At 47.8% G+C, this 21,495-nt stretch overlaps 1 protein-coding gene across 4 annotated transcripts in view; it reads left to right on the top strand.

Moving 5' to 3' along the window:
• LOC138295834 (uncharacterized) overlaps positions 1-21,495 on the top strand; it is a 1,330,477-nt gene that overhangs the window by 141,192 nt on the left and 1,167,790 nt on the right. The gene's annotated exons all lie outside the window — the stretch shown is intronic.

A 21,495-nucleotide genomic window follows, 5' to 3' on the forward strand; every position in this document is an offset into this window, starting at 1 on the left:
GCCCAGACTTGGATTGAAGACAGGCTGCAAGGCACAGATGGATTTAAGTACAGAGAAATGCTCACTTTCCAAAAGTGGCATTTATAGTATAGTAATATACAATCCAACTTCACCAATAAGCAGGATTTTCTATTACCATTCTGGCCATACTAAATATGACTTGTTTACCCCTTTCTGATCTGAATCTACCACTCACACATTATATGAGAGTAGCCCAAATGCTTAGCCTATGAAAGGAGCAGGCCTCACAGTAGTGGAAAATGAATTTAGGAGTCTTCTACTACCGGGACAGATAAAACACAAAGGGGTATGTGTGCCTTTTGTCTACATAGCACCCTGCCCTGTGCGTTACCTGGGGCCTACCTTAGGGGTGACATATGTACAAAAAAGGGGAGTTTAAGGCTTGGTAAGTACTTTCAAATGCCAGGTTGAAGTGACAGTAAAACTGCACACACATGTCTTACAATGGCAGGCCTGAGACATGGTTAAGGGGCTACTTATGTGGGTGGCACAATCAGTATTGCAGGTCCACAAGTAGCCTTCAATTTACAGGCCCTGGGCACAGGTAGTGCAATTTACTAGGGACTTACAAGTAAATTAAATATGCCAATTGGGTATGAGCCAGTGTTACCATGTTTTTAGGGAGAGAGCACATGCACTTTAGCACTGGTTAGCAGTGGTAACGTGCCCAGAGTCCTAAAGCCTGCAAAAATGAGGTGAGAAAAAGAGGAGGAAGGCAAAAAGTTTGGGGGTGACCCTGCAGAGAGGCCATTTCCAACAACACATAAATGCAGAAAAGCAATCTCAAGCAAATCAGGTAATTGCGAGCACAGAAACCCAAAGCGAGCCTTCAATGTACTCCTATGCCCTCTGGAGTATGGAAAAGGAGTAAGGGGAGGGCGTATACATCAATATACATTATTGACAGTTTACTTTTATATGTATTGTGTGCCACAATATACATTTCAACCACAATACTCTTTGTGTGTTTTATGTACAGCAACCAGAAGAAGCGGTGTCATTAAGAGGGCACTGACGAAAATAGCAGATTTGAAAAAAACTTTAGATATCTTTTGAATCATGCTATTAATTTTTATAGGAGATGTAGTTCAGGAAGTGACGAACATGACAACTGATGTCTAACGATATTCTATAGACACAGGCAGGAGAGGTACTAATCATGAAACTACAGAAACCGCCCATAACAACAAGAAGTGGTACCTCTATCAGTATTTTGCATAGGATATCCAAACAGGATTATAAAACATAAAAAATAATAACAAAGGGATGCAAAGGACATCCATACCTATAGCTTGACCACATGGGGATCATGTGGTAAGGCACAATACCTGCACCATCCAGTGATCCCCTGGACCTACGATATTACCTACATGGCAGTGCATGAAACAGAAAAGGAAAGGGTGCACATTGCATTCACATTGCTCAGCATGTATAAGACACGGTTGGTTTTTTAAATATGTGAAAGGGACGAGAGTCCTAGGTGCTTGACCAGAACCTCAAAGAAGACATACCTGTGAATGGAAATATCAAGGCCCCATATGACGCAGAGAGAAGGCGGGACAAAAGCCAGAACAGCCTTACTAGAGTTAGGATGGAGGCTATGAGTAAATGTAAAAGAAACAAACATGAAACTGACATCCAGAGTGAGCTGTATGCATGACGCAGCACTGCAAAATAAAACAGTGCAAACTTGTGCCACACATACTGAAAGAGCTCTTCTCCCATTCCTCGCTTACTCCGTGCTCCCCGCCCTGCATGTTAGAGTTCAAGTGGGTGGCACATTTATGTACTTAGGAGACAAGCTGATTGCCCGCTAGTGCTGTGCCTTCATGACGCCAGAATCTGAGGCAGTGAAGAGTGGGAAAAGACTACCTTATGTTAGAGTGTCTGAACTTAATAAGTAAACTTACAAGGAGACACGAATAGTTTGATGAAACTTTTGACTCACTTTGAGGTTTTCCCACCATGCATTCCGTACATGCACAGAGCAATAACCATTAACAATCAATAACATTAGTAATCAATGGGAGTCAATAACTGTCACACACCATGACCTTTCAGTCATGAATAACCACACCTTCTATGTAAAAGTTAGAATATTTATTTCCCTATATTAACAATGCTAACGTAACGTAAGTCAATCTCAATATCAATTGATAAACATACAGAAACAGCACTGGCTGTTCAAAGCGGCAAAAGAATCGTAATCTAATCAAGGCTTGAGCTACTACACACTCCAAAGTTACAGTGCAAATTAATAGCAAGAATAACTGTGCAAAAGGTATTACACACATTTAGATTCAGCAAAGAAAAGACAACAGCTGTTTGAACTTGATCAGTGAGCTCCCTATCTAGTGCCAGATAAGAATTAGCATGTTTGGGCTTCATGCAAAACAATTTAGTCAACACAAATTTTGTTAAAACATCTAACTATGGCTCTATCAAAATAGCGGTTGGTACCTAGAAACAAAAGCAAATAGACATAGTATTCAGTAATGTCAGTGTTTACCTGTTCTCAATAAGTTTCAGCAAGCTTTGACATTCTTCCTCAATCAGGACATCAGTCTGGTCAGCGAGGTATCAGGAGTCAGCAGCAGAGTTCAGAAAAGTCAAAGTCAAAGTCTTTTAAGCAGTAAAATGAAGCAAGTCTCTTCTCATGACGGCTAAAAACAAATAATAGCCAAAGTGGCTCTTTGGGTAGTTCGAAAGAAATGGCGCATCTTCTCCTGGTGCAGTCTGGCTAAGTTAGATTTCCTAAAACTACTTCTCACATCCTAATTGGTCAGCAGATCGCATGTTCACAATTTGTCCAATAAAACTAAAACTTTAAATCTACATTTCTACTAGTACACGGTTCACATGTCGATGATTGCCTCCTCTTGTCCCACACCCATCATTCCGCTTGTCAGGTAACAATAATGTTACAGCTTATACTCCAGTCAGTTTGGTCTTTGTCTTCTCCTGGGAAAGTCAGTCTCACACACAGTACATCAAACATTGTTGCATTACCAAGTACAGCATCTCCTAGCAAGCAGTTCTCATGAGAAAAGATTTTTAGCTACAAGCACATGGACAGTACAGTGGAAAATCACAATTTAATTATCTAAGCAGACATTTTATTAAACGCCTAAGAAATACAGCTTGACATGAGGCCGTGCAACTGGGCCAAGACCTCGCCCACGTTAAGGCCTACAATTAATAAAGCTAATACAAAATGCATAACCCTTAATATGGCATATTACTACATTAATCAAACATAAGATCATCATTTCATATTAATAAGCCATTAATAAGTACACTTTGTGAACTTTGGTGGCATCTCAGGTAGTCGCACCTTCAAATGCGTGCATTATTTTTCCCTACGTTATTTCATTTTCTATGCAAATTCAACACCCAAATTACATGAACAATCATTAATAATTTCATAAAAAATTCAGCGTTAACACTTATGAGTCCTCTCACTTTGCATTAGATCGGAAAGTGTTTTGAACATAAATGAAACAAGGAGTGTCAAGCCAAAAATAAAAATGAAAAATAAAATAAATACTGTGTCTGACAAAAAAAAATTCTTCGCATTACTTCAGGAAGTGTTTCAAACATAATAGAAACATGGAGGCAGAAATAAGGGAGTGTCTAACCGAAAGTGAACACTGTGTCATAAAAAATGGTAGACTTATGCACCACACGGAGAGTTTGCTGTGGGCAAAAAAGATGGACATACAAGATTTTTGTTATCTTCTTTTAAGGGGCACATCATGTCAGTCTTCCATCGCAAATCATATGCAAGAACATTTGTTGTAAAAAAAGGGACATAGAACAGAAAAAGGCTATAGAGAAAGCAAAAATAGACACCAATAGAAGCCTGCGCTTCATGTATGGAGCGGTCGTCACAAAGTCATTTGAAAGTGAAAGTCATTAGGCAAAACAAAATCATCTTTTGCACAGCAGTCATCACAATGACCATCATAGGGAAATGTACAAGCCTGGTTAATCACCCATCATGCCTCGTACAAGCATGAGTGACCCTATCCAGGTCCACTGTTGCACTCTTGAGATGACAACAGTGCCATACCATAGGTTACTTTCGAACATGATCTTTTATTGCGAGCTGTTGCCTATGTAAGGTGCCATCTGTATGGGCATGTTAATTTCATGTATAAGAAACTTTAAACTCAGATGTTAAATTCTGGTTGTGAAAGGAGCGTTCGTGGTCGGACGTGGTCTGAAAGCCCACCCTAGGCTACTCTCAAGCCAGATTATGTCTAGCATGGTATTGCCTAGACAAGGTGCCCTCTGTGTGATTGTGTTAATGTTATGTACAGTCCCACCACTGATCACAAGAGACTAGATAACCAAATGCTATTTCTTAACAGATTTATCTAGGTCGGGCAGTGGTCTTGTTGTAGGATCCCTTTAGCACCGATGTTGGACACCCTTATTTTAGCTTTAGGCCAGTAGCCTGTGCCTTTTACACCTACATGCATTTTATTATTTTCATATTTTTTAGCACAGCCAGCTTTAGCTCATTGTGTTTATATTTTAATCAGTTGCTTCTTTTCAAGAAGACAGAGTTGCTTGTGCTGCACATTTTATCTCCCATTTGTACAATGTGCAACTCATGCCTTGCTCAAGGCTGTCATGTACATTATGTGACATGCTAACTTTTATTGCCACTCCAAGAGCTCAGGAGTCAGTCCCCATTTTCTAGACACATCAGTACATCAGGCCTGTTATTAGAACCCAGTAGGAGTTATAATTTAAAAAACACATAGGCCTAAGGGGGGGAGAGAGCATTCCAGTCATGGCCTTCCTGGGACACACATCATTCCACAGACAGCTCTGCTGATCCTGTTGCTGACTCTTCAGCTTCCAGAGAGCATTGCCATCCAGACAACAGGCAGACACTTGCTATCACATTAAAGTATGGGGTTGGGGGTTCTGCCTGTCCCTTAGATCGGGACAGGCAGAAGGGTTACAACCACTATTCTCTCAGATCTAGACATAGGATTCGGACAGGAATTGCTGGGCTTTCTAGACTCGTACAAAATGATGGGTTGTTTATTTTCTTAACACTAGCTGTAATGGTGATTACTGTTCCATGTTTCACCTGCCTTACTATTGCAGTTCATGCTTTTTATACTAAGATGCAATTACTTCAGTAAATGCATTAAAACCCAGTTTGCATCTCATGTTCTGCCTTGGCATGTGTGAGTCACTGAGTAACTGAGCGAAAGGGGTATGGTCTGTTTCCATGACTTCCCTGAGGAGACAGAGTGTCAGGTTTAGGTTGCCACAAATCACCTTTTCCTTTCTAGGTTTGGGTGACACAATGAGGACTAGCTAGGTAGGTCAACACTTTCCAAAATGGTGTGGGCTGACTCAGTCTCCCACACTCGGTGGTGCTGCTGCCTTAAACATGCAGTCTTATTACCCTAATAGGACTGCACTGCTTTCTGAAGGGCTTCCCCATTTGCAATCATCCTAATTCGCAGTTCTATCAAAAGGTGAGGAGGTAACTGGGGCATGTCAGATATCAGATATCTACCATTGGGTATCAGATATGTAGAGTGGGGTGAAGTGACTGTACCCAGCCACTTCTGACTCGTGTCTTCTAGGAGGCCTTTTAAGGAGGCATCCTTGTTTCCAATCACCCCAAATATCAGAGTTCTATCAAAAGTGAGCCGATGACTGGGGCATGTTGGGTATTGTTTAGTTGCCCTAGTACAGTTCTCCATCATGCCTATAGCTGAGTGAACCCCTGCGTCATGTGGTTGAAGTCTACATCTTGTGTTGCACAACAGGGGCACGACCTGGGCTCATCCCCATAAATCGCCCCTATCCTGAACAGAGTCAAGTATGTCCTGTGTGTGTAGTTATACTATGTAAGACATGACAGCCTTAGGGTGGTCATCCCCAACTTTTCTGCCTGCCTCCCTCTACTTTTCGGACACTGTTTTTGCTGGTTTTAGGACTCTGCACACTTTACCACTAATAACTAGTGCTAAAGTGCATATGCTCTCTCCCTCAACATGGTAACATTGGTTCATCCCCAATTGGCATATTTAATTTACTTATAAGTCCCTAGTAAAGTGCACTACAGGTGCCCAGGGCCTGTAAATTAAATACTGCTAGTGGGCCTGCAGCACTGATTGTGTCACCCACATAAGTAGCCCCTTAAAGCTGTCTCAGGCCTGCCATTGCAAGGCCTGTGTGTACAGTTTCACTGCCACTTCGACTTGGCATTTAAAAGTACCTGCCAAGCCTTAAACTTCCCTTTTTTCTACATATAAGTCACCCCTAAGGTAGGCCCTAGGTAACCCATAGGTCAGGGTGCAATGTAGGTAAAAGGCATAGCATGTACATATCTGTGTTATATGTCCTGGCGGTTAAAAATTCCTAAATTTGTTTTTCACTACTATGAGACCTGCTCCTTTCATAAACTAGCATAGGACTGGCCTCATATACTTTTTGAGTGGTGGGTTCTGATCTGAAAGGGGTAACCAGGTCATATTTAGTATGGCCAAAATGGTAATAGAAGATCCTGCTTGTTGGTGAGGTTGGATTTTATATTACTACTTTAGAAATACCACTTTTAGAAAATGAGCATTTCTCTGCACCTAAAACCTATCTGTGCCTTACAGCCTGTCTCCAATCAATGTCTGGGCTGGGCTAGTTAACAGCTCCCTTGTGCATTTCACCCAGACAACCACAAACACAGGACACTCAGTCACACCAGCACTTATCTGCATATTGAATGGGTCTTCCTGGGTTGGAAGTGTGGAGGTCCTGACACTCACATTTCAAAAGCCACTGGTCTGCCCTCACACAATGGACTGCAAAACCCTCTACTGGGACCCTGGCAGATAGAACTGAACTGAAAGGGGAACTTGTGCACTTCAAAACCACTCTTTGAAGTCTCACCCACTTCAAAGGCATTTTTGGGTATATAAACTAGGTCTGTGCCCCACCAACTCAGACACTTCTGGACCTCCACCTGCATCCTGTCAAGAGGAGCTGCCTGGCAGCCCAAAGGACTCATCTGGACAGCTTTGTGAGAAGGACTGCTGCCCTGCTGTTGCCCTGCTGGCCTCTGACTTTGCTGAGAAGGACACTGCCTTCCCCACAAATGCCCTGCAAGGGCTTGGATTGGGCTTGCTTACTGTTTCTGATGTTGCAGGGCCAAAAGGTGTTAATCTCTTCTGGAAACTCCTTGTGCGTCAAACATTGACGCACCGCCTGCCAAAATTGACACAAAGCCTGCATTGCGACTGAGGAATTGCCGCAGAGCCGACCAGAACGATGCAGCCCGAGTTCCCGATTGGAAATTCGATGCAGGGCCTGCCATGCGACAAGGATTTTTCCCAGCATCATCCCTGGGTGTCAAAATATCCCCGCATCGCAGTGAAGAACGAGGCTGCTCACCAAAAAACGACGCAAACCCCTGCAGTGTGGAAACAAACGATGCATCGTCTGTGCTACATCGGAGAATTCAACACACCACCTTATTTTCCACGCATCTCATCCTCTACGGTCTTCGTGCGTCGTTATTTTTGATGCATACCAGGTACTGTGTGTAACAAAGAGACAACTGTTTATTCCCAAGGATTAAGACTCTTTCAAACCTTTTAAAAGTGATATTTCAACTTGTGCTCATTGGATCTTTGTTGTTTTGACCTTATTTTATTCAGATAAATATCATCTATTTTTCTAAACCTGTGTGGTATATCTTTGTGGTATTTTCACCGTGTTCCTGCATGATTATTGCACAAATACTTTACACATTGCCTTCTAAGTTAAGCCTGACTGCTCAGTGCCAAGCTACCATAGGGTGGGCACAGAATAATTTGGTTTATGTGTGACTTACCCTGACTAGGATTGTGGTCCCTACTTGGACAAGGGTGTGTACCTCTGCCAACTAGAGCCCCATTTCTAAAATACTGGATATATTTTAGGCGGGTGTTACAGGACACCTTCCGGGGGCACGCCACCTACCTTCCCCATTCAGCATTCAAGATGTTGCAGCCCAGTTCAGCCATCCAATGCCTCTAGCGGCTTTCCAGCCATCTTGCTCATTGCCCTGTAGAACCAATTAATCAGATGCCTCTCTGTTCCCATCCCAGCAGATGCTGTAGGACCAAGTGGATTGCCAGTTCCATGTGGCCCTGACCCCAGAGGTCTTGTAACGCATGTGTGAGCACCCTGTAGTTAAGGAATTGGCCTGCCGCTGGCATCATTTTCTCCATACGTAATTGCAATGGGATAAGAGCGTTCAGCAAGTAGCAGTCGCTCACAATTACGATCCCCATCTCAGTCCAGGTGCTCATCTGTCCCGCCCTGAAATACGTGAGCAGATCTCTATGAGGTAACCCCATCAGTGGGAGCTCGGATGCAAAGTGTCTTGTTCCCTGTCCGCCTAACACATCACTGCCAACAGCTCAAGGCTGTGGCCGGGAGGAGCACTGGCTATGGGATCTTCAGTGCGGGACAGAGCAGTTTTGTAGTAGTGCCCCCTGGTTGGGTTCTGTCCCTATCTTGCCTATCTCTGGGAGACCCACCCCATCAAGCCACCCCGTGACCCACTGAAGTTCTGCCGCCAGATAAAAGAGTTCAAAGTGAGGGACCCTGAGTCCCTATTCTAGAGGCAGATGGCGCAGGGTTGCCAGTGGCTTGCATCCCAAATAAGCTCCTGTAGGAGGGAATACAATTGCCAGAACCACAACCCCAGTACTCTCATTGTTAGATTCATGAAATGGTCAAATGGTCGTTTCGGGAATGGCCATCTTGGAGAGTGCTATGCGTGCCAAAACTGGCAGAATCATGGAGTGCTGGAAGGGGATGGAAGAGGTCAGTGCCCACATTCCCTTGCCCAGGTTGCCACCCACAGGTCAGCAGGTAAGTAGTGGACATGAATGCCTAGATATTTGAAGGTGTGCGGTGCCCAAAGGATGTCCAGCGTGCAGCCTATGGGTCAGGGGCATTGCGCATCACAGGGAGCATGCACATCTTGTTCCTGTTCACCCGCAGCCTGGATGCAGCTCCATACTCCTCTGGCAGTTACAGCGCAATGCCAATATTCTCTTCCCCATTCCACAGGTATACTATCAAGTTGTCCACATAAAGGGAGAGAATATGTTCCTCTCCCTCTACTATGAGTCCCTAGCCCCAACATTCTGTCTGGAAGTATTCTGCCAATGGCTGAATGGCCAGAGTGAAGAGCAGGAATCCAAAATGGTTTGTCCTAATTTTCACCCTGGTCGTGGGCTTAGAGTACAACAGAAACACCCACATAGCCCATTTCTCACCCAGTCCCATCCGGTTGTAGGAAACCTCATTGCACAGTGTCAAAGGTCTTCTCCAGGTACACTGACATGATCGTGGCCTGGGGGCAGTCTATCCAATCCTGGTTATGAACAATATTGTACAGCCGTCGGAGGTTATAGGTGGTGTTGTGGGCCGGGTTCACCTCATTCTGGTCTGGGTGTATAAGGCCTTGCAAACATGGCCCCAGTCAAAAGGACAATACCTTGCTCAAAACCTTAAAGTCAGTATTGAGCATAGAGAGAGGTCGGAAGTCTGCAGCACCAGCCTCAGATGATTTAGTATTGGGCAGTGGCACAACCAGGGCCTCCGTGGTCGAGTCCGTGAGGTGCCCTAGCTCGAGCGCTTCCTTGTACAGAGTTTCTTATTTAGGAGCCAACACTGGTGTAGGAAGCTGGCTCTCTATATAATATACTAAAACGAAGTGCACTGTGCAGAGAGTCCAATTGATCCCCAATTGGTATTGCAGAGGCAAATGTAGATAGGACTAATGCTCTATTTTGTGGTAGTGTGGCCAAGCAGTTAGGCTTATCAGAGGGTAGTGCTAAGAATTTGTTGTACTCATAGAGGCAATAAATGAGACACCCACTCAAAGAATAAATCTGAGACCAATTTAGAAAAATTACATTTATTTTTATATATGTTTCACAAGTATAAATACTTTGCAGTTTCAAAAATCAACACAGTGCAATTTTTCAGATCAGCAATGTTAACCTCAGGGAGTAAAATAAGAATGCAGTTTTGTAGGTAAATACGCAACTTAAATCAAATCTTCAGGGATTTAGGTTAACGCCAGGCAAGGTTCAATTCAGTGCTATGAGTACACCTACTGTGGCACAGGGGCAGCCGGGGGCAGAGGTCAAATTCGGAGTCATGTGCTCAATGTTATTCCATGGAGACTGGGGGTGAATGAAGATGTGCTGCTCACGGGTGAGTAAGCGGTGTCAGGGGTCGAGCTTCTGTGGATGAGGTAAGCACAAGGGGGGGCCACAAGGTAGCACCAAACTTACACCCTCAGCAGCACAGGGGTGGCCGGGTGCAGAGTACCAGCACAGCATCAGGCGCCCAATGTTAACCAATGTAGACTGGGGGTAACTGAAAATACGCTGCTCACAGGTGAGTAAAGCTGTGTCAGGGGTTGATCTCCTGGGGTTGAGGTAAGCACGGGGGAGGGCACAAGGCAGCACCAAATTTACACCCTCACCGGCACAGAGGAGGCCGGGAGCAGAGTGCTAAAACAGCGAAAGGCGCCCAATGCAAATCAATGGGGGAGATCAGTTTTGGAAAAAGGCTGCAGGCTTGGGTCAGGAGGCTGAATGAAGAAAACCCACAGCTGCCTAGCTAGTTCTGTTGCTCGGGGACGTGGGGAAACTGACAGTCCAGCTCCCCAAAGCCCAGGGGCTCCGGGTGCAGGGGTGTCATTTGTCGCTGGGAACAGCTTACTAGGCAGGTCGCGGTCATGGGAGTCTTCGGTTTGAGGCTGCAGACTTTGAGGCAGAGTCCAGCTGGGGTCAGGCCATGGTGCATTCAGACTCAGAATCACTGAGGAACCTCCACAGGACTGGTGGGCCACTTGGACTCGGGCCATGGGTGTCGGGTGCAGAGGTGGGTCCCGAGGCAGTTTAGCAGTTCCTCATGGCAGAGTTCTTTTTCTTTTGAAGTTGGTTTCTTCTTGAACAGATCCACTGTTCTCTGGAGATCTTGATCTTTGTCAAAGGCAGGCAGTCCTCCCAAAGCTTTGAAGGTCACTGGGCTGCAGGACGTGTCGTCTTTTGGTGCAGACAGGCTGGCAGGGCTGATGTCAAGTCAGTTGGTGTCTGCGCTCTTCTCTGCTGATGTGGCTTTTTAGTGTCTTCTTAGGTTGTCAGGAATCTCAGTTCTAGGGTTCAGGGGTGCCACCTAAATACTGAATTTAGGGGCATTATGTGGAGAGCCAGGTGGTAGCCAGGGGCCTACTCAACTTTAGGGTGACTACACCCTTTTTATGACCACTTCCATTGGGAACTAGGCATAACCCTAACCCTAACCCTAGTGGCTTACTTTCTTCCAAACAAGATGGAGGAACTTAAAAAGAAGTGTATACTTCAGCTCGTACACCTTAGGGCTGGGGCTGGCATGAAGTGGGCACTCCTCCTAATTTAACTAATTTCCCTGCCAGTCCTGCTGACAAAAGTGGGGCCAGGAACTGGGTGTCAGCCTTCTCTTCCACGAGGAGAGGCTGGGTCCCATTACAAAGTCGGCAATGCCCTTGAAGCTCCCCGCCCTGGAATGTCTGTCCTGCCTGAATGAGTTGTTAACACCTCTGCCCAGAGAAGGCCTTTGTTCTGAGCCCTCAAGACCATTGACTCTCACCTCAGGGTGCCAGACCTTTGTCTAAGGTGGCTGCACTGGTTTTGACCAGTCAGTGTCCATGCTAGGAGTTGGTAGGTTTTCAGGGGCACCGCTAAGGTGCCCTCTGAGTGCATGTATTAATAAATCCATCACTGGATTCAGTGAGTGTTTATTAATACAAGATGTTTGATACCAAACATCCCTATCCTCAGTGAAACCATCATATAGCTGGAGAACTCGTAATGACCAGTGTCCAGCACATGTACTTAAATGGTTTCCTTGTTCACTTACTATGTCTGAGAATCAACAAAGACAAAACAGGGCATATTTGCTCATGCAGGTATGCCCTCACATGCAATATAATGCACCCTGCCTTTAGGGCTGGAAGGCTTGCTAGAGGGTGACCTACATATATTGCATGCTGTGTAAAGGATACAGGGCACACAGGCCTGTGTGCCATGTCTTGTTTTCATTTTAGTTCTGCATCAAGGCACATAGCTTGTGAAAGTAGCATGGTGTGCACTTAGTGAGAGGATTCCTGAGGGTGGCACAATGTGTACTGCAGCCCTCAGGGCCCTTTCGTTAGTACCCCATGCCCTAGGTACCAGGGGTGCCATTTACTAGGGACTTATAGTGGTAGTTAAACGTTTTCCAGTTGGAAAAAATGACTGTGAAGTTTTGGGGGAAAGAGATCTGGCGCTGTGTACCTGTTTAGCAGGGACCCAGTGCAATTCTTTATCGAAATTGCACCAGAAACCAGGCAAAAAGTGGGGGGTTGACCATGTCAAAAGAGGCACTTTCCTACATGACCCCCTCCCAAATGAAAGAGGATGAAGCTAACCCTTCCCAGGAGAGTCTTCATCTTCTCAGTGAAGAACCTGGAAAGGCCATCTGCTTTGGCATGGTCAGTCCCAGGTCTGTGTTCCGCTTCAAAGCCCATTCCATGTAGGGAGATGGACCACCTTAACAGTTTGGGGTTTTCACCTTTCATTTGCATCAACCATCTGAAAGGTCGGTGGTCAGTTTGAACTAGAAAGTGAGAACCAAACAAGTATGGTCTCAGCTTCTTCAGAGACCAAACCACAGCAAACTCTTCCCTCTCAATGGCACTCAAACGCTGCTCTTGGGGAGTTAACCTCCTAATAAAAGCAACAGGTTGGTCATGGCCATCATCATTGATTTGGGACAGAACTGCTCCTATCCCATGTTCAGAGGCCTGTACAATTAACTGTTTACAGTAATCAACACCTGATTGACAGCAATCTAACTGACCCCAGGGAGCTTGGAAAGGAGGCAGACTCTGGGTCAGCACCAGACTGCCCAAGAAGGCATCTGGGGGATCCCCAAAATGGTGGCCAGGGCCCCCAACAGAAGGGTGAGAGAAAAATGTAAATAAAGAGTTCTCAAAAGGCCCCCAAAATACTTTACATGGGAAGGGAACCCAGCCCCCATCTGACCAAAAGAAGAATGAGTTTGAAGACAATAAAACTGGAAGATTTGTCCCCAAGCGCTATAAGTATGACAAATATGGGCCTGTTAAGTGGAATGTTAAGCATCCCAAGACGGCACAGCACCCCCACAGGTGGGCAGAGTACCGAGCATGTGCTGCCTCAAATGAGATTGTACAGCCCAGGAAAATCACTCACTTTGCTGGCCCCCACCTAGCCATTCCATGCCTTGTTGGAGTAATCAAGGGAATCCACCCAAGACTGCTTTAATAGTTTCATACTGTCCCTGAACCTGATGCGATACTTCTCAGGGGTCAGCGTAAACTTTGTGAGTAACATGGCTTTCATGGGAGTGTACCTCATCTGGTTCCCTGCTTGTAACGTACAAAAGATATCCTTCCCCACTGAGTACATGTGTTTCCACAGGTTGGCTTCCCAGTGCTGCTCTGGGACCCTTAGAAATATCTCATGTGCAGAAAACCATTTATCTATGTCATCACCCTCCACATAGCTGGGCACGAGTTCTTGGGGTATGCGGACCCTCCCCTCTCCATGCGACACTGGATTGCTCCCACCATTTCTGCTGGACTTTCCTGCTTGCTTAGCTGTCAAGTCCCACTCATTCAGGCTCCTCTCAGGAGCTAGCAGAATTGTCTTCCCTTCCACGGCTCTGTCTGCCTCCACCCTTCCCTACTCTGCACTCTTCTAGGTACCTTGCTCTTTCATTTTTAGTTGTGGGAGGGCACACTACAACCCTGCCCTGGCAGGGGGCTCCCCTTCTGGAAAACTACACAGGTTGCTGCAGCTCAGGGTCTGTGCCAGGCCTTCCTCTTCCAAATCCACCTCCTCGGAGTCATCATCTTCCTGCTTCTCTGGAATGGACTGTGTTCTTTTAATGCTCTCAAAGGCTCTGAGGGCTACCTAGTGATCCACCTTTGTGGCCTTGTTCCCCACATACAGCCCCTCTCTCTCTTTGCAAAGATCCAGAAGCCCAGCCCTGCTAAGGTCATAAGCAAAGATCTTCTCCATCCTCATTGTGAGCACAAAGAAGGTGAGGTAACAAATTTAAAAAAAGGAAAAAGTGACCAAATCAAAAACAAAGGATAGTTTTAGAATAGGTCAAGTAAAAAATGTAATAAAATGTAAAAATTGATGTTGTTATTTATATGGGATTTTGTCTTACGCAACACTACTGAGGCCCTCATTTTGACATTGGCGGTAAATCCAGCTTACCGCCGTGGTGACGGCCGCCAACATACTGTTGCAGAGGCGAACATCCGTTCACCATATTATGACACACACACACTAAACCCACAGAATACTGCCACAAACACATATCAGCCAGACCAAAGGTAAGATGTAAAGTGTCGGTAGAAACACCCATACCGTCATGCCAACAAAACAACGCCCTCCACATTATGACCCACAATTCACCATGGCGGACATTCACTGGCAGTAAACCATTGGCGGTACACACCAGCGCAGTCAGAATGGCCACTGAAATACAAAACAACACAACATTGGCCAATACCAAAAACACACACCTGACACTAATACACATACCACACCCACCCACAGCACTATAAAACACAAACCCACATTTACGGTTACGAAAAATTAGCCAAGAGATAGACATGCAAATCACAGACACACCACAAACACCCATGCATCCGTCACGCACCACACACCCCACCACATTATTCAACACCCACTGCACAACACACACCACACAACAACCATGTCCCCACAAAGGCACCCGCCTGTCACAGATAAGGAGTAGAGGGTCATGGTGGAGGAAATAATCGGGGTAGAGCCACAGCTGTTTGGAGCACAGGTACAACAAATATCCATTGCAAGGAAGGTGGAGCTATGGTGGAGAATTGTGGACCGGGTGAACGCCGTGGGACACCACCCAAGAACAAGGGACAACATCAGGAAGAGGTGAAACAACCTACAGGGGAAGGGAACGTTCCATGGCAGCAAGGCATCAGCTCGCTATCCAGAGGACTGGTGGTGGACCCCTACCTCCTCGCCCATAGCTGACAGCATGGGAGGAGCAAGTCTTAGCAATACTGCATCCTGAGGGACTCACTGGAGTAGCCGGAGGACTGGACACTGGTGAGTCAATATTTACCACCTATCACACCCCCCCATACCTGCATGTCATCTCACCCTGTCAACCTGACTCCCATCACTCCACTCCATCCCACGCAGTGCACCTACACATTTGACTAACCCTAATGCCAAGCCCTGTATGCCATACCCACTGCATGTACAGCCGTCCCAGCCCTACAGGTACACCCACCACCAATGCATGCACAGCATAGAGAACTAACAATCACACAATAGATCACCATACATTATCAAAGGTGGCAGGGCAACAGCAATGATATAGGGGAAGCTAGGGATGTAGAATGTGTCACAGACATGAAGCATAATACATTACTTACATCCCTGCAGGTGCCCCAGCCAATCCCAGCGGCGAGGAGGTGCCACGGCTATCTATTCCCCCAACAGAAGATGCCCCCAGTGATGACAGTAACTCTGGACATCTGGATCAGGATGAACTTCCTGGCCCATCAGGGACCACTGGTCAGCCAGCCACCCCAACCCACTCCCAGTCCACAACAGAGCATCCCCCCTCAGTATCCAACAGCACAGCACCCACCCAACGTCCCCACACCTCTGTCCCCAGGACACGTCAATCAGCAGTGTGCCCACCTGTGCAGGGACCCCAGTCCACACCTCACAGCCAAGACAATCAGGGTCCTGTGGTCAGTGGGCACACCGTTCAGGGGACACAGGCACAGGGGGACATGGACACTGGGAGGACAGCTGTGTGCCAGGGGGAGGACAGGCCCAGGGAACCTACTGTCCTGGAGGCACTCACTAATGTCCTGGGGGCTTACCAACAATCCCAGGACAAGAATGGGCCAGGTTCTTGACATCATGCAGGAAAACCTGTGGCTTCAGGAGGTACACCATCAGGAGATCAGGAATGATTTGCAGGCCCTTAACACCACCATGGTCTCCATAGCAGGGGTGCTGGCTGATATGGCCAACGTAATGAGGGAACATACAGCACTCCAGCGGGCCCCTTCCACTAGCCAGTCAACTGAACAGCCCACCACATCTGCTGCAGCTAGTGGAAAGGAGGCCCTGCAGCAGGACCCACAGGCCACCAGCACCCCTCCCCCTGCAGAAGGAAAACAATGCCCGCAAACGTTCCCTGCAACCCAGACAGATGCCAGAGACACTTGCCAAGACCAAGACCACCACCAGGAAATGAGACCCTCTTGAATGTCACCCTTGTGTCCCACTCTGTCGCCTTGTCCACTTTGAACTGCCTTTGCTCCCCTTCCTATGGCCCCTTGGACACTGGACCTGTGATACAAACAGGCTGGACCAGTACCCTGGACTTACCTCTACCATCACCCCATTCCATTGCACTATTCCATCTATAAATTTCACTACAATAAACACCCTTGAACACAACTTGAGTGATAGTGCTTTATGTGATGAAAATGTGCAATTATGGTAACAGTTACATCTTGTGCAATTGGCCTAAAAACTGTGATAGCATACAAATAATGACCTGTAGCTGTCTGTAGTCATCACACCAGTACACAGTTGTTATAACACCAACATCTGCAAAAAGAGAAGGCATAGGTGGCAGTCAGTTGAGATGCAAAGAAAGTGACTGCCATCCTGCTACAGCCACACTGAAAAGATCAATAATCAGAGGAATGGTCAGTTCCACTGTCTCACCTGTGTGTCATTGGAAGTATTACCGTATAACTGATGTTCTGTTGTCCACATCCTCATCCTCACTGTCCTCATGGTCCACTTCTGCCACAGGTGCATTTCTAATCTCCTCCTGCAGATAAGGCACATGTCGTCTGAGGGCCAGGTTGTGCATCATGCAGCATGCTACAACTATCTGGCAAACCTCAGGGGAGTAGCAGAGGGATTCACCTGTCAGATGGAGGCATCTGAACCTGGCCTTCAGGAGGCCGAAGGTAAGTTCTATGGTCTGCCTGGTTTGCCCATGTGCATCAATATACCAATTCTCAGCCCCTGTCCTGGCATTCCTCACAGGGGTCAGGAGCCACAACAGGTTTGGGTAGCCAGAGTCACCTGCAAGAATTGAGGGACAAACATTACCCTTACACAATGGTATAGGGGGATGACTCCTGAAGGCATACACTGACATACATTGGGTGGGGACTCTGGATCACCTATTAGCCATACCCTGTGCCTCTGTAGTTGTGCCATCACATTTGCAATGCTGCTATTCCTCAGGACGAAGGCATCATGCACCGACCCAGGATACTTGGCAGTAACGTGGGAGATGTACTAGTCCGCCAGGCACACCATTTGCACATTGAGTGAGTGGAAACACCTGTTCATTGTGCCGGGGGGGGGGGGCAAATGCAATATGTGTTCCGTCAATCGCCCCAATAATATTAGGAATATTTCCCATTGCATAGAATCCAGCCTTCACAGTGACCAAATCTTCCACTTTGGGGAAAGCGATGTAGCTGCACACGTGATTGACCAAGGAAGACAAAACCCTTGCCAGTACGATTGAGAACATTGGCTGCTGCCAAGACCACTGCTACTTGGAAAGAACCAGTTGCCAGGAAATTGAGCACTGATATAACTTGCACAAGAGGGGGAATCCCAGTGGGGTGATGGATAGCTGATATCAGATCAGGCTCCAATTGAGTACACAGCTCTGTAATTGTGGCCCTGTTCAGTCTATAGGTCAGTATAATCTGCCCGTCCTCCAGTGTAGCCAAGTCCACAAGGGGTCTGTACACGGGGTCTTGTCTCCTCCTCCTATTCCTCTGCAATGGTAGGTATCTAAGGAACACAAGAGTGAGTAGGGTGTCACAAACTGAACAATGGAACCACCACCTCAGTGTACATAGAGCATGTATGTAACCCGACAATGTGAATAGCAATGTATGTGCAATTTACAGCAATGACGTAGTTTCCAAATTCTGAATGTTGTCCACCACCATAAAATGGTGACCGCCAGTCCTGTAAGTATGGACAGGTGGAAGTGATGTAACTCCGCAGGCGTTGGGTGTCATGACGGAAGGTGGTCTTGCACCGCCGTGCTATTCCTCATTGGCTATAATAGGGCTCTATCGAGAACAGTGTCTAACGGGGAACACCATGGGCACGATGCATGCAACAAAGTTGCATGGAGATGTGTGTGCTAGCAGTGTGTCATTTGGGTGGGGGGTATGTCTGGTGGTAGTTTAGATGCAGTGCTTCGGGTGATGTGTGTGCCAATGGAGATGGAAATGGTATTTGTGGGCCATATGTGTGACAGGCTGGATTGTATGGTTAATGGTGTCCTCCTGTCTGTATTACCTCTGCAGGTCAGCGCCCATCAGAAGAAGGGATTGTGGCGTGCTATCGCCAAGGACGTGTGGACCCTGGGGGTCTATAGCAGGCGGAGCACCTACTGTAGGAAAAAGTGGGAGAACCTGAGACGCTGGGCCTGGAAGCCCGCAGAGGCCCAGCTGGGGATGGCCACCCAACGAAGGAGGGGTGCCCGTCGGAACCTGCCCCCCGATGGCCCGCATACTGGCTGTGGCCTACCCAGAGCTGGATGGGGATTGAGGGCAGCACAGCAGCCACAAGGGAGTGAGTACAGTGAGCATGACAATCATTTTTGTTTGATGGCATGGGATCCTGGTAGTGGGTTTCAGTTAGTGGGTGCACCTTAATGCCTGCTCATCCATTGCTGCGTGATCCAGCTCAAGGTAAATGGGTGTATAGCAAAATCTAGTAACCTTGCTAGGTTGCATTCCATGTCATACAGGGCTTAGTGGGTCCCAGGAGGGGAGCAGTTAGATCTCATCTTGCTGTGGAACCTAGCCAATGGAATGCCAGTGCGATGCATAATGCGCAAACCTGTATGATCTCTGCATGATGGTAATGTGTATGCCAACTGTGGTGTGGTGCTGCAATTGACCCAGTGCTCCCTTTCTGTTTCCCCCCTATTTTCTTCTGTCATCCTGTCCAAGTGTGCATTAGCATCATCTGGCAGAGGATTAAGGGCACCAGTGACTGAGGGGGCTGCATCCCACAGGACCCAGGAGGCAGAGTCTACCGACGCCGAGGGGACCAATGGGACAGAGGGTGAGTGGAGCACCACAGCAGAGACAGGAGGTTACAACACAGACTCTGATTCCTCCTCCGATGGAAGCTCCCTGGTGGTGGCGGACCACTCCAGCTACAGCCACCACCCACCGTACCAGCACCGCCCTCCCAATAGCCCCCATCGAGTTGGCCGTGCCTGCTCACCCATGAGGCTGGGCATCTCCTTCGCCTCAGGCCCTTGCCCAGTCAGCCCTGTTGCCCTCAGCGAGAAGGTTATTGACCTCCTGAGATCCATCTCTGAAGGGCAGTCAACCATTGTGAATGCCATCCAGGGGCTGGCATCCCAGATGCAGCAATGCAGGGCATCCACTGTGGGTTGGCGGCCCTATAAAGATCGTTTCAGGCTCTGGCCTTCTCCTTGATGGCAGCCAGTGTCCCTGTTCCTACCGTCCCCCCTCCAACTACCACTTCCCAGTCCCAGTCTCCTCAACCACAACCCATCCCAGGCACAGATACAGACAAGCATGCACACAAAACATCAGACAAGAGTAGCACAGTCAAACACAGGCAGCACACTTCAGGCCACAAGCACTCACACAAACAACATACAGTTGCACACACAACAACATCCACTGCCTCCACTGTCTTCCCCTCCTGCTCCTCCTCTCTCACAGTCACATCAGCACTCACACCTGCATGCCCTGCATCAACAGCCACCACCACCATCACCACATCAAGCAGCACACACACCTCACTTGCAGACATATCCACAACATCCATCCACATGTCCCCTTTGTCCTCTCCCACCCTGTCTGCTCCCCTCCTAAGAGACACAAATGCACGCACTCAGACACCCAACAGCCATCCACCTCACACACGCACACTGTCCATGCACCTGCATCCAAGTCCAGCAGACGTAACCTCTGACAACCACTACCTCAACCTCCACTCCCATCCCTCATCCCACATCCCGCCCCTAGAAGCTTTTCCTTGCAGGTCTTGACCTCTTTCCTCCCCCGCCACCCCCTGTCCTGCCCATAAGAGCAGAGTCCCAACGACCCAGCACAGCAACTCAGCCAAACAGCCTGCCACTGCTCCCATCAAATCAACAGCTGTTGGCACAAAGGGGCCCCAGAGTGTGACAGCTGCCACTTCTACTGAGAGCACACCTCTGGCTCAGAAAGGGAGGACTAGGGTGGTGAAAAGCAAGGGACAGGAGATGTGGACAATGGAGGCAACTCCTAGTCCTGGAGGCAAGGACACAAGTGACATGTCAAAGGACAAGGGGACCCATCACAATAAGGGACTCATGGATCCCCCTCCACCATCAAAGATTGCCAATGGTCGTAATCCAGCAGCAAGGAAAGGGAAGCTTCCCACTCCACCAACACAGAAAGGGAAGGTACCCACTCCACCAGCAAAGAAAGGGAAGGTTCCCACTCCACCATCAGAGGGCAATGAGCCCCCACCTCCAGCAGAGGCACAGCAGCCCTCACCTCCAGCAGAGGCACAACAGCCCTCACCTCCAGCACAGACACAGCAGCCCTCACCTCCAGTAGAGGCACAGCAGCCCTCACCCCCAGTAGAGGCACAGCAGCCCTCACCCCCAGTAGAGGCACAGCAGCCCTCACCTCCAGCAGAGGGCATGTAGGCCAACCTCCGGGGACTGTTGTACAAGGAGCCCCCTCCAGAACCAGTGGGCAAGTTCCCGACTTCAGAGACTGTGGCCTTACACTCACGACCAAAGACAATAGGGCATGGAGTCCCCTCCAGAACCAGTGGGCAAGTTCCTCACTTCAGCTGAGGTGCCCCCGCTCTTTCCCCCTGAGGTACCTGCCTATTTCCAACATGATGCCCCTGAACAGTGGATTCCGGATTGTGTCAGGAGTCAAGTTGGGCCTTAGACTGTGCTCTGTGGCCATGTGGCCCTTTTGTACTTTGGACTGGCCATTGGCCCATTCTGGACATTGACGCCTACATTTGGATTTGAATGGACAATATGGTGGCTGTTGGCATCAAATTGCAGTGTTAGTTGATTCTCATTTTGGTCCTTGTTTTATTTTAACATGGGTCCTGTGACATTGGTTTAACTCAGCAGCTGGTTCTGTGTATGGTGTGTGTGAATGGTGTGTGTTGTGTGTGTGTGTCAATCTCCTTTTCCTCCCTCCCTCACTCCCTTCTGTGCTAGGTGGCTGTCCTCACCGTCGTTGTCTTTGTCGGCGTTGGTGTTCCAGGAGGGCCATGGCATAGAAGAGCA

The sequence above is a fragment of the Pleurodeles waltl genome, chromosome 5 (genome assembly GCF_031143425.1).
Source record: "Pleurodeles waltl isolate 20211129_DDA chromosome 5, aPleWal1.hap1.20221129, whole genome shotgun sequence".
In the NCBI taxonomy this organism is placed as follows: Eukaryota; Metazoa; Chordata; class Amphibia; order Caudata; family Salamandridae; genus Pleurodeles; species Pleurodeles waltl.